The sequence below is a fragment of the Vipera ursinii genome (assembly GCF_947247035.1).
Source record: "Vipera ursinii genome assembly, chromosome: 6".
NCBI classification, from domain to species: Eukaryota; Metazoa; Chordata; class Lepidosauria; order Squamata; family Viperidae; genus Vipera; species Vipera ursinii.
In genome coordinates this window covers 72,107,741-72,121,349 of record NC_139515.1, presented here as the reverse complement: position 1 = coordinate 72,121,349, position 13,609 = coordinate 72,107,741, and positions in this window count along the sequence as shown.

Genomic DNA, 13,609 nt, shown 5'->3' with positions numbered 1-13,609 from the left:
TTTATAAACGGCAAGAGGCTGGAATGACGTCTGCCAAATTTATTACTACAAAAAACAAACAAGACACGTACCAAGATACAGGAGCTTTGAAACACTATCTGAGCGGTTGCTTTCAGCAAACCAGCCCTCCCCAAACATTCCCTTTATAAAGAGTTCAGGGCGTGGCCTCTCTCTGCCTCCTTCCGAGAAGCCCCACAGCCTTCCTCTGTTTACTCCTACTTGACTGTCTCCTGCGTCGGGCGTCCTTGAACAGGGCCAGCTGTGGGTCATCTTCATCCACACTGTCAGGCTCACACAGCTGGGTCTCCATGGTGACCAAGTGGGAGGGGCCTGCCTGAGGGCTATCATCAGCAAGATCTTCAACCCCCTCAGCAAGGTCTTCAAGACCCCCCTCCTCCTCTGATTTGTCCGACCCAACTGCCGAACCCACAGGCTGACCCTGAATCACAAGAGGTTAGGACACTGAGCTTGTTGATCAGATGGTCGGCAGTTTGGCGGGTCGAATCCTGAGTGCTGCATAACAGAGTAAGCGCCTGTTACTCATCCCATCTTCTGCCAACCTAGCAGTTTGAAAGCATGTAAAAATGCAAGTAGAAAAATAGGGACCACTAAGGTGGGAAGGTAACAGCGTTCCGTGCGCCTTTGGCATCTAGTCATGCCAGCCACATGACCACGGAGATGTCCTCGGACAAGCGCTGGCTCTTTGGCTTTGAAACGGAGATGAGCACCAGCCCCTAGAGTCGGAAATGACTAGCACGCATGTGCGGGGGAACCTTTACCTTTACCTATATAGAAAGAAAGCTGAGTCAAAAACTGAAGATCCCCACTCCCATGGGGTTTATAACCTCTGAACCATGTGGACTTCTATTTCATCTTGAGAGCTATCAGTCTTTTTCCCTACATAACATCTCTTCTTTCAAGTGTGGGATAAAAGATTGTGAAGAGATTGAGAAACAAATGGAATTAATTTTAAACATAAAAATTGAGAATAATCTTGGGAGACAGGAGGAAGAGCAGTCAGATGAGATACCTCAGCACACTGAAGGAATGGGGTTTGGGGAAGGGACCTTCCCTAGTTCCCTGGAAAGTATAGACAAGGAAGGGAAGGAATGCTTTCAGACTTGCAAATTCTGTTACTGTAACATTACAATACAGGTAGTGTAGTAGTCTAATAATAATAATAATAATAATAATAATAATAATAATAATAATAATAATAATAATAATAATAATAATAATAATAATAAAGTTGGAAGGAACCTTGGAGTTCATCTAGTCCAACCCCCTGCTCAGGCAGGAAACCTTATACCATTTCAGGCAAATGGCTGTCCAGTCTCTTCTTAAAAACTTCCAGTGTTGGAGCATTCACTGCTTCTGGAGGCAGGTTGTTCCACTGGTTAATTGTTCTAACTGTCAGGAAGTTTCTCCTTAGTTCTAGGTTGCTTCTCTCCTTGACTAGTTTCCATCCGTTGCTTCTTGTCCTGCTTTCAGGTGCTTTGGAGAATAGCTTGACTCCCTCTTCTTTGTGGCAGCCCCTGAGATATTGGAATACTGCTATCATGTCACCCCCTCACTCTTCTCTTCGTTAAACTACACATACCCAATTCCAGCAACCGTTCCCTATATGTTTTAGCCTCCAGTCCTCCAATCATCTTTGTTGCTCTTCTCTGTACCCTTTCTAGAGTCCCGACATCTTTTTTACATTGTGGTGACCAAAACTGGATGCATAGTACTCACAGTTTGAGTTTCTTGACCATCTTGAAGGGCTGAGAGGTTGGTAAGAATGTTCATTAGTAGCTTATCTCATCCACAGCTCCTCAGTCTGGATTGTGAAAAGCCAGGAAATAAGAGATTCAAAACATTCAGAGAGTCCTCTTAATGAACAGAGGAATAAAAGCAGTCTGGGGGTTCTTACTGCAGTCTTGCTTTGTACTATAGTTCTATAATCCCAGCTTCCTACACTTGCATTACATTTCAGATAAAGATACTTTGGGTTGTCTTCCCAGTGAACTTTTTCAGATTAGAAAGAATGACAAGATAAGGAGCAGAAATGTCACTGTGGGAAGTGATCAAGAAAAGCTAAGATGACAGGAATGATATAGAAGAATACAAAATATAAACAAAATACCAAATATAATAAAACAGAAAAATTAAACCAGACAAAGCTAAACCTGTAAAAAGTAACCACCAGAAAAAGAAATAAGAAGGAAAAAACCTAGACAAAATAAAAGAAAGCTCTTCCTTTAATACTTACTGATAGTGACTGGTTTTCTAATGAACACCACACAAAATAAAAAGAAAATATTGTTTTAAAATATTATCAACTATCTGACATTCTTTGATTAGTGAAAAATGTTGGGTTTTTTTTCAGGAAACTGTATAAGAAAATACAGTTTCTCTGCCACCTTCAGCAATGAACTAAACATCAGAAATATCTCAAATTGTAGTTGGAGCTATAAAGGTAAAAGGTAAAGGTTTCCCCGCACATGCATGCTAGTCGTTTCCAACTCTAGGGGCTGGTGCTCATCTCCGTTTCAAAGCCAAAGAGCCAGCGTTTGTCCGAGGACGTCTCCGTGGTCATGTGGCTGGCATGACTAGACGCCAAAGGCGCACAGAACGCTGTTACCTTCCCACCGTAGTGGTCCCTATTTTTCTACTTGCATTTTTTACGTGCTTTCGAACTGCTAGGTTGGCAGAAGCTGGGACAAGTAACAGGCACTCACTCTGTTACACAGCACTCGGGATTCGACCCGCCAAACTGCCGACCTTCTAATCGACAAGCTCAGCGTCCTAACCCACTGAGCCACCGTGATCAAATGGAAAAATATATATTTTTAATGGCAGGAGTCCCTAAGCCCTGGGCCATGGAAAACTCCCAGTCCATGCCTGTTAGGAATCAGGCTGTACAAGTGGCAGGTGAGCAAAGCTTCATCTGCACATGCACAGGAACTAAGTTGCACATGAAACCATCTCCCCCCTCCCCCTCAGGCAATGGAAAACAATTTTTCTTCTGAAACCAGTCCCTGGTGCCAAAAAGGTTTGGTTTCCAGTGTTTTACGGTCTCAAGCTATGTAAGTCTTTAAAGATAATTAAATACAGGGCCAAATATTGGATCCAGATACCCTTTTAATTTCCAAAATGATCCTAACTTATCATCACTTTTGAGATGTTGTAGGAAAATAAAATAATGCCTAATTCACGTCATGGTAATGTTATTCAAGGACACTAACAGAGAAGAGGCTTTACCAGAGGGCATCCTCAAATGTCATCAATAAAAACATTCCATCAAACTTGATGAATGACAGCTTTCTTTTTTTTAATTAAAGAGTTTTACAAAAACAAAATTTTACAATATCCAAATCCCTCTCACCCCAAACCCACCCACTTCCCCCCCCCACTTCCCAGAGCTAAATACAGGATTATAGTTACAATAATCATATTGTAATCATAATGACAGCTTTCCTTGAAATTTTACCAACCAAATACTTGGATTAGAGCAGGGTTTACCAAACTGTGAGCGGAATCTCCCCTGGAGAGTTGCAGACAAAGTCCAAGGAAGGGGCGAAGAGCCTTCTTGTGGCATTGTTACAATAAATCCACCTTTCTCAAATTTTCTTTGGGTTGCTTTCATTGTTCATTTATGTTCATTTTGTTCCTTAGATTTCTATTGAGAGATTTGTACATACAGATTCTATTCAAGGGAGATGTGATTGCAAAAAGTAAGGAATCCCTACTTGAGAGGCTGAAATCATACAGCTACATTCATCTTTCTTTTAGAGTATCTGCTCACTTAGCTTTTATTTCTGATATCTTAAAAACCAAAGTGTATTTTTTTTTAAAAAAACCCACAACTATGCTTTTTTGATGTTGTAAAGAAAACAGTATGTTGAAAGCTTTGGTTGATACTGTCTACAAATAAGAGTGATTCTTGACTTCATAAAGCAAATTCAGTTGCCAATGTTTTGAACAGGTATGAGTAAAAGAATTGCCAGATTCTCAGTAAAGCAAGTTTTGTTATCTCCCAGGATGAAAGTTGCATCAAAAGATTCTCTGCTCATATTGAAAGACAGAAATGAGCAAAGGCCAAGCAAGCTTTTAGATGGTGACTTTTCTTTTAGTTGCTACCATCAAGAATTTGATAACTGCAGGGTCTGATCTGAAATTCTTTTTGAACTAGATGCTTACAAAGGACAGAATTTCCATCTAGTTTGTTTCATTGCTAAAAAATAGAGAAATCACACAAGGTGGCACTAATATAATTATACAGGTCACCACCATTCGTGGGCTACCTCTGAGAGATTTTCTTAGGTTCTTTATATGACAGCATGGTCTACCTTTATGCAGCAGGAAAGTGTGTAAGAGACAATTGTGGAAGTGAGGTTTTTTTTTTAATGAGGTAGTAGTTCACACAAAAATGTGTGAGGGTAAAATGGTTCCTGGTTTGTATTTGCATTATTCAGTTTTTACAAAATAGAATCAAAGGAATAAGACAAGATGGGCAGCGAATAAATCTAATAAATAAATAAGTTAATTTGATTGTCTTTTTTTCAGAATTTCCAAAAAGCATACAAATAACACTGAAAACACTTCATAACTAGTTATAATAAATAAGTTAAGTTTTAATTCACTAGATCAGGCCAATGAACTTTCATTTTTGCCTTTGCTTCATGTGTATTTCTGTGTAATATTTCTCAACGTTTGGACGTAGGATTTTGAGCATTATTTACCTATTTCTGGACACTTTATTCTTAATGAAATACATTAATACATAATGAACTGGGAGAATTCTGTTTCTAGGGAAACATCTGCTATGCTCTTTATGTAATAAAGGTTAATTTGGTCACATTTCCTAGCATATACATGGTACAAGTAGTCCTCGACTTACAGCAGTTCATTTAGTGACTGTTCAGAGTTACAATGGCACCAAAAAAGTGTCTTATGACTGTTTTTTTCACATTTGCGACCATTGCTGCATCCCCACAGTCATGTGATCCAAATTCAGACGATTGGCTGATTCATATTTATGATGGTTGCAGTGTTCTGTGATCACCTTTTATAATCTTCTAACAAACAAAGTCAATAGGGAAGCCAGATTCACTTAACCATTAACCTAACTGCAGCAGTTCACTTAACAACTGTGTTGAGAAAGCTTGTAAAATGGGGCAAAACTCATTTAACAAATGTCTCACAAACAAAAATGTTGGGTTCAATTATGGTCATAAGGCAAGGACTACCCGTACACTGATGTACTAGTAACAGTGTACTATTAATGTTTTAACTTTGGATGGCCAATGTTTTAATCTTTCAATGTTTAAATTGTTTATTATTATTATTATTATTATTATTATTATTATTATTATTATTATTATTATTTGTAAGCCACCCAGAGTCACTTGATAATTTAATAAACACAAGTAAATCAATCAATCAATAAATGCTACCATTGCTGAACATTCAAAATCATCAAGAAAAATGCACTAATTTCTACTGGTGGGTGCAAATAGCTAAATCATAGTAGTTTACCTACATAACATTAAATAACATGCAGTTGAGTGACTCATACATCATGCTAAGTTAGAAACTTTGGTTTGGTTTACAAATAACAAAGGCTGAATTCAAATATCCTGGTAAGCCATAAACAACCCAGCTGCTGTGTAAGAAGAATGAGTGTCAGATGTATCCAGCATGGGTTATCAACCTAATACCATCTGCATATTTTAGTCTAAAACTCCCACAGTTTGACAATTAGCCCCATCTGCCCTGAGAAAAAATTTGTAAAATATCCAGTTGCTTGGTGTAAATATAGAGAGAAGACAATCAATGGAGGAATAATTTTCTTCAAACCAATCAAGAACATTCCAGAAAAAAAAAATTTGGGGGCAAGGTTGAAGGGAACATAAGAAAAAAAAAGCAACAGATAAAGAAAATGAACTGGATTAAAGTGATTATGGGAATATTCTTGGAAAACCTACAAGTTACTGCAGAAGACAGGTTGAAACGGTGGGCACTTGTTCATGCAGCATCATGAGTTAATCTGAGCCACTGGCATCTAACTAACTAACTGCTTAAATGAAATTTTTCATTTGAACAAATTAATGCAGCTGAAATGAGCTGATATTGTGGATGAATAAGGGCAAAACAATACAAGTTAGAAACTGATTTTCTCATTCCTGTAGCAGAACAGACAGAAACACAGTACATGCTTTGCATACAGAAAATTTCCAATTCAATCGTAATAGTAGATAGAAAAGATCCTGATAGAAGCCCTTAGACAGAAAGTAGCTGTAAGACAGTTGCTATACTGGGCTAGATGGACCATTAGTCTATCTCACTATAAAATAACTGCCTATTTTCCTTCAATCCTACTCAAACAACTTTAGTGGATTTCCTTAGCACTGCCAAGATGGTTTGGATTATGTTCTCACAACAAAATTAAACAGAAAATTTATATTTCAGTTGGAAGTCTTTATTCCCTCCAGAGTTGCAATAATGGAATTTTCAAGTTCCCAAGGTGTTCAAAATGTGATCCTGTCAATTTTTCTTTTCTTTTCTGGCTATATGTTTTGTTTTGTTGTTGTTGTTTTTTTAAAAAAATAGAATTCACATGTACAAAATTCTCCACAATTAAAGAAGTGGGTGGGGGAAGGGACTATTGGGATAGGTTGTTGCTACCCTTTATTTAAGCTTGAAGTGGTACAGCCCATAGTTTTCTTTCAAACAATATATCATGCTGAAGTTTTAGGTGGGAAGTCACACACACACCCCCAGAGAAGGAAATATTTTGGGGGATATTAAAAAGGCAGAATATTATATTTCCCCAAAGGATCTTAAAGGCAGAAAAGCAGGCCCAGTTTTTCTTAATAGCCCCAAACAGAAACTAAGCAGGTCAGGTCTGTAGAAATGCAGATTTGATAGTCCCACTCAGAAAGACTGAGGCCCTGTTCATGAGCAAATACTCCCTACAGAAACCCATTCAAGACAAAATATTTCGAAATTCCTTGCAGCAAAACTGATAGCTAACAATAGCAGAGTGATAGAATTAGAACCAGCAACCCGTCACGCAAAAATCCAACACATGACATAGCCATCAGCCCACAGCCCCAGGGAGGCAGGACATGACCTTTAGGATGTAATAGGATTAACCCACCACCATCAGAATACCAAAAGGACACACTTAAAAGCTCAGGTCACAGGAACAGGTACAACTCCAAACACAAAAGCCCAAGAAGGTATAAAAACCCATTACTCCCAGCTCCATGTGGTCAGCTGCCCCAGAATCACATTTATGTCTGGTTCTGCAACTCAGTAAAGAACCTTATTTCCAAACAGCCTCCTTTTTGTTTATTCCTAGCTTGGGCTGGACCCTGATAAAGATTTTTCTTTCAACAGTTATTAGTATCAATTCAAGTGCAACCTGCTCTTCAAAACTTTTGATGGACATAAGATTATTTCACATTTGGTAAACAATCTTTAAAACAGAATTTGCATCACTTCAGAGGACTGGAAAGAACATCTGGCTTTTAAATCATGGAAAGTGGAATGCTTTTGAAGTCAGTCTCTCGCCCCAGGTTAGGAAGCTAAAAGAGGCTCTATCCAACCTGTTAAACTACACCAGAGAGTTTTCTATAGCCTAAATTTGAAGGCTAGATCTTTTGTAAGTCTCATTAAAACTGTTCACATCTTATGTTTGTTATAGAAATGGTACGATTTATTGTTGTGGATTTATTTCCCACTGGTATCGTGTTGTGATTGTTTTTGCTGTCTAAGTGTTTCAGTTCTGGATGATGAAATGATGTGCTTTCATTACCAACCTTCATTTTGGAAAATCTTATAACTTTCTGGAAGAAGTTAATGATATCAACCCTTTTGCACATACTGGTTTTTGTTGTTGTTGTTGTTTTAAAAAAAGTTGATTGTTATCTCGTGTGATATATATTTCTGCACAAGCTTTCAAGTTTGCTTAGGGGGCATTTGTCCTGACACAGCTGAACTTGTCTCCGTTTCAGATGTTTAAAACTGTTAACATGCAAAATGCAATGAATATGTAGATCAGACCTCTGTTAGGAAATGGACTGCTAATTACTTGCTGTCATTAATGGCAAGTAACCAATGATCTGCCTGTGTTGAGTCAGCTAATCCTATCATCAATTGACTGGTAGGAATTAGAATGCATTTTCCCAGCAGCTAGAAATTTACATTCTAGACTAGCTTATTAGAATAAAGAAGAATATTTGTAGCTCAGGGCTGAAATGAGGGATCCTTGGTGCTCTCTGAGCTTGGTGGGGTTTTTTGCAGACGTTTCATTACCCAAACTAGATAATTTCATCAATGCTAGGTGTAGTCATGGTTCATGAAAAAACCCCAGCTCCGAGAGCACCAAGGACCACACATTAGACTAGTAGAGCTACCATATATCTTATGCAACCATCTAAATCACTACTGAACGTCAGCAAAGGCATAGGGCTCCCTGCTTGAGCAGGGAATTGGACTATAAAATCTCCAAGGTGTATTCCAACTCTGTTAAAGTGGTGCAGATTTTTTTTTCTTCCCAGTGTTTTCCTGCAAGTACATGGTCTGCTTATTTTGGGTCAACTGAGTATTCTATTAGTTGTAACAGGAATTGACTGACCAACTTGTCATTCAATACTGATATTGTGGACCAAGAGAGTATAGTATGACTGGCCCAAAGACACCCACCCAGCCTGCTTCCAAGCCTAAAGGTTAATAAGACTACAATTCCTGTAAGAACTCAGTTTAGACTACAACTCCTATAAGAACTCATTTTCTAGCCAGGTGCCCTAACCATAAGACCAAGCTGGCTCTAAAAGAGGTGCGGAAATATTGTTGATTATTAACTTAAATAGTTAATAGTTAAAATATTTTTTTTTAATTTCTCAATTAACAGTGACTTTTTAAGCATCCCAACAACCAAGTGTAGTAAATTAAACTAATGATGATGACTATTGCTAATAAGGTTGGACCAATGTCTCCTTGAGCGCCAGTCAAATTAACACATGGACATATGCACATATTTTATTTATTAAATCCTATCTGGTTATTAAAGGCACTGGTAAGACCTTCAGGTAAATCCGAAAGAATTTGTATGTGCATGTAATATATATTTGCACTACCGTTGACTTTGAGCATGCCATGAAAATCAATAGTGCTGCTAGAGAGAGATTTGTTTGTTTTGAAGCCTAATCAAATATTTGTTTAACCTGTATTTCTGTCCTTTTCTTTGCACGATTTATTTCTACAATTGATTCCAGTTTTTCCAAGTATATAATGGTTTTGGACTAGACGTTGCATTGCTTTTATTACTACTGCTGTTGATAAAGGATTACCCAAATGTTTATTGATTTCCGATCTACTTGAGTTATATTTTGAGACCATGAGACAATCCTCAATAGAAATACATTGATTACAGCATGTCTATAAACTCCCAAGGGCTTTTCTGGAAATCATATCCAATTGCTATTGTTTTTTTTCTTTTTATTTACCCACTCTACATTCTTTAATCCACTATGACATCTTTCCCCTTATTTTAATATTCTTGAGAATTAGTTCACTTTCTTTTATTTCTTTTGCCTTCTGTTGTTATTAGCATGAAGGTAATTTAATAAAGTAGTCTTGATTTGATTATATAAAGGTTATTAAGAATGCAGTACCTAAAATTGAGGTGATACGCTTGGACTTTGCTGACTTTGGTCTGTTAGTAGCTTGAATAGATTTATTGCAGCAATCAAAAACACTGGGTTAATTCCATACTGTACTTTTAAAAACTCAGTTGCTGATTTAATTGGTTTTATCATCATAATTGAGATGAAAGTTCTGACATAGATTCAGGTTTGGAACAAATTATAAGCTATAGGAGAGCATGTTTCGAACTAAGACACAGAAGTGGAATGGGGGCAGACTGTATAAAAATCATTATGAGCCTTTAGTTATTTCCAAATGTATTTCATACATTCATGCACTAATTTACCTTTAGGATACAATTTAGAATGCAACAAATAACATTATACCATCAATTTAGCTGAGTGATAATTATCCTTTAATGACCTCCGCCTCTAATACTTTAAATCCACAATTTAGTTTTGAAAGCATGTTTAGAAATGTACAAGACTCTCAAGGCTCCAGTTAAATAATGGGGGGGGGGGAGAAACAGAATATAGCTTTGTCCCTGAACACTGTTGCATTTCTTCCACTTTTTGAAAATATAACTAAATCATTACCAGTATGAGAATTTGTGCTACATGAAAAATCTTATCATAACCAAAGAAATAAACAATCCAAATTAAGTACCAGCAAAAGAAAATGAATCCTACGAGTAACAAGATGACAAGAAGCCTTGATGATGGAAACAAAAAGCTGGCACATACATTTCAGGGAGGTTATGGCTCAGTGGGTTAGGATGCTGAGCTTGTCGATCTGAAGGTCGGCAGTTTGGCGGGTCGAATCCCGAGTGCCGCGTAACAGAGTGACTCGTCCCACCTTCTGCCAACCTAGCAGTTTGAAAGCATGTAAAAATGCAAGTAGAAAAATAGGGACCACTATGGTGGGAAGGTAACAGCGTTCCATGCGCCTTTGGCATCCAGTCATGCTGGCCACATGACCACGGAGACGTCCTCGGACAAGCACTGGCTCTTCGGCTTTGAAACGGAGATGAGCACCGGCCCCTAGAGTCGGAAATGACTAGCATGCATGTGCAGGGGAACCTTATAGAAAATTTTGAAGGAGATGATGATGATGATGGTATTTGTTCAATCATGTCTGATCGTCAGTGATTCTACAGACCAACTCTAGCCACATTTTCCAATCTTGTAAGATATTTTACAGTTGTCCCAAAGGTGCTTTTTCAAAAGACAACAGAGTTTGTTTTTTCAACAAAAACAAAGTCCAGTTGCCTTTTGAAAAATCACCTTTGGTACAGCCATGATTTGGATGACTGAGAATCTCCATAGACATACCTTACAGTTGTTTTGTGCTCTAGCTCAGGGGTGTCAAACTGCCAGTCTGCGGGCCGGATGCGTCACGTGGAAGCCCCGCCCACCCCAGCTCCAGCAAGGGGAAAAAAGTCATGATATGTTGCAGCATATGACATGATGCGGCAAGTTTGACACCCCTGCTCTAGCTGGTGTTGGTTTTAATGGTGTCTAGCCACTGTGGGTTTTTTATTATTATTATTTTTTGGCAGCCTCGTTCTGAGCACAACTGCCTTTTCCAATAACTTTGAGTGCATGTCATGGCCAAAATAAGTAAGGTGGAATTATGTGATTTTTGCCTTTTATACATTTCAGTACTTGCCAGTTTGTCACCTTTGTTGTTCAATGAATGTGCAGGATCCTTCTCCTATTCCATAGCTCAGATGAGTCAATTTTCCTCCTGTCTAGTTTTTTCATGGTCCAACTTTTGCAACCATAGGTGGCTATGGGAAACACAACAGTCTGCATTTAATTGCCCATTTGTTGTCCTTTGCAAGGGATTACTTGGGCTGCAATGCAGTGAGAAATGGTATGTAGTCAAAAACATCACCATTTATTTACAAATGGTGTCTCTCCATAATCTTATGATCCAGGATACCCGAAATCAAAATTTAGCAGTGCTAAAGAGGCACCATTTGTAAATAAATCTTGAAACTGGTTCTTTATAAGGTGTTTGACAATATACCGCCTGTCATCCTAGAGCTTTATTGCATTGCACTCTTATGCTGCAAGCATAATCTCTCTAGAAATGAAGCTGGTCTGATAAATTTCTTCATAGATTCACCTTCTTATGTTGCTTTGGGATTTTTCAGTTTTTCTATTTACTTTATAATATTTATATGGTTACCAAGACCAACTAATATGATCTGGATAGCATACAAAAATCCCTAAACAGAATATAAAATAGAAATAACAAATGTCACTTTAAAGAGCCTTGGTGGAGCAGTGGGCTAATGCCTCCTTAAGTCACACCAGCTGCCTGCAATTAGTGCAGGTTCGAGTCCTACCAGGCTCAAGGTTGACTCAGCCTTCCATCCTTCCGAGATAGGTAAAATGAGGACCCAGATTGTTGGGGGCAATAAGCTGACTTTGTAATAATGCCGCTTGGGGGGAGTGAAAGCCCTAATAAGCAGGCATATACATAGAATGAAGGCTATTGCTAAGCACATTGATTTGTGCTTCTTAGATTGTAAGCCGGCCTGAGTCTTCGGAGAAGGGCGGGATATAAATGGGATTAAAAAAAAATAAAATAAATAAACCCTAAAACAATTACCTCACATTCAGAATGAAAAATATGCTGTATTTCACCAAAAGGGAATCTGATCCAAATACTCCAGGAAGGGGCTAAATCTCTACTGCCTTTCTAAAGGGGAGATCCCTTTGGATCTGGAGGGATGGGATTCCATAAAAAGTCATTCCTCCTGGGTCCCACATGATAACTTTTCAACAAAGGGACTAGCTCTTTGAGATCCCTTGAATTTCTGTCCAGTTTGTGTTTACTATGATCCTGAATGGTGCATTCCCCTGTTACTTTAGTCCTTCTGGACTAGTTAAAAGAGGAAGGGAAGGAAATACCACTTTTTAACAATTTTTCCTGTCACTTGGACCAAAGAAGGAAAGTGACAAACATATTGTCAAATTTGTCTGGTTTTTCTCTTTGGAGAAGGCTTTAATTGTGGGAAAGGTGGAAGGAAAGAAAATGGCCAGGATCCAATAACAATGGATGGATGGATGGATCCAATAACAATGCTGCTAGGTATAGTATTGGAAAACCTGAAAGATCAGCTTAGAGACAGATCATCATGGAGAAAATCTATCTGTCCAATTGCTAAGAATCAATTAAAATAAACAGACAAAAGATACTGTATGCCCATCTTTGTGAATTTTTTTCATCAATATGTTTGACAAAGGGTATATGTGTGTCTATCATTATTATATGCATAAAATGCTGTGAGGGTGAGTGACCAGTGTCCAGAGAGGAATGAAGACATTCTATAATCAGTTGGAGGAGATTTACTTACCCAGAATTGAAGTGCAACACATAAAATCAGACAACACCGCTTGAATCACAAGGGGTGATTTTTATTTATTGTCTTAGCTGATGGTTAAGGATGACACCATGTGTTTCTACTTTCCAAAATGATAAGAAGTTTGTGCTTGTGTAAGCTGAGTGTGGAGATTTGCCCTTGGACAACATGACTGCTTGTTTATTTTTATATTTGTCCCTGAACTATTTGGGTTTTTCATAGCTCTAGATCACCATAAGTCTCATTTGCTTGCCTCCACTTAGTGTTGACTAGTCCTTACAGTTATCTTGGCAAGATTTTAGAAATGGTTTGCCATTGCCTCCTTCCTGGGGCTGAGAGAAAGTGACTGGCACAAGGTCAACCAGCTGGTTTTGTGTCTAAAGTGGGACTAGAACTCATGGTCTCCTGGCTCTAGCCTGGTCCCTTAACCACCATACCAAACTGGCTCTCTTGCCATTCACTGCTATGAAAAAAATAAAGGATGTTAGTTCGGTGTGTAATAGAAAACACTTCCATTGAACCAATTATGAATTTGAAATAACTGAAAAACATGTAGCTAGCTAGCTAGTTATCTCTAGCTAGCTATCATATTTATCA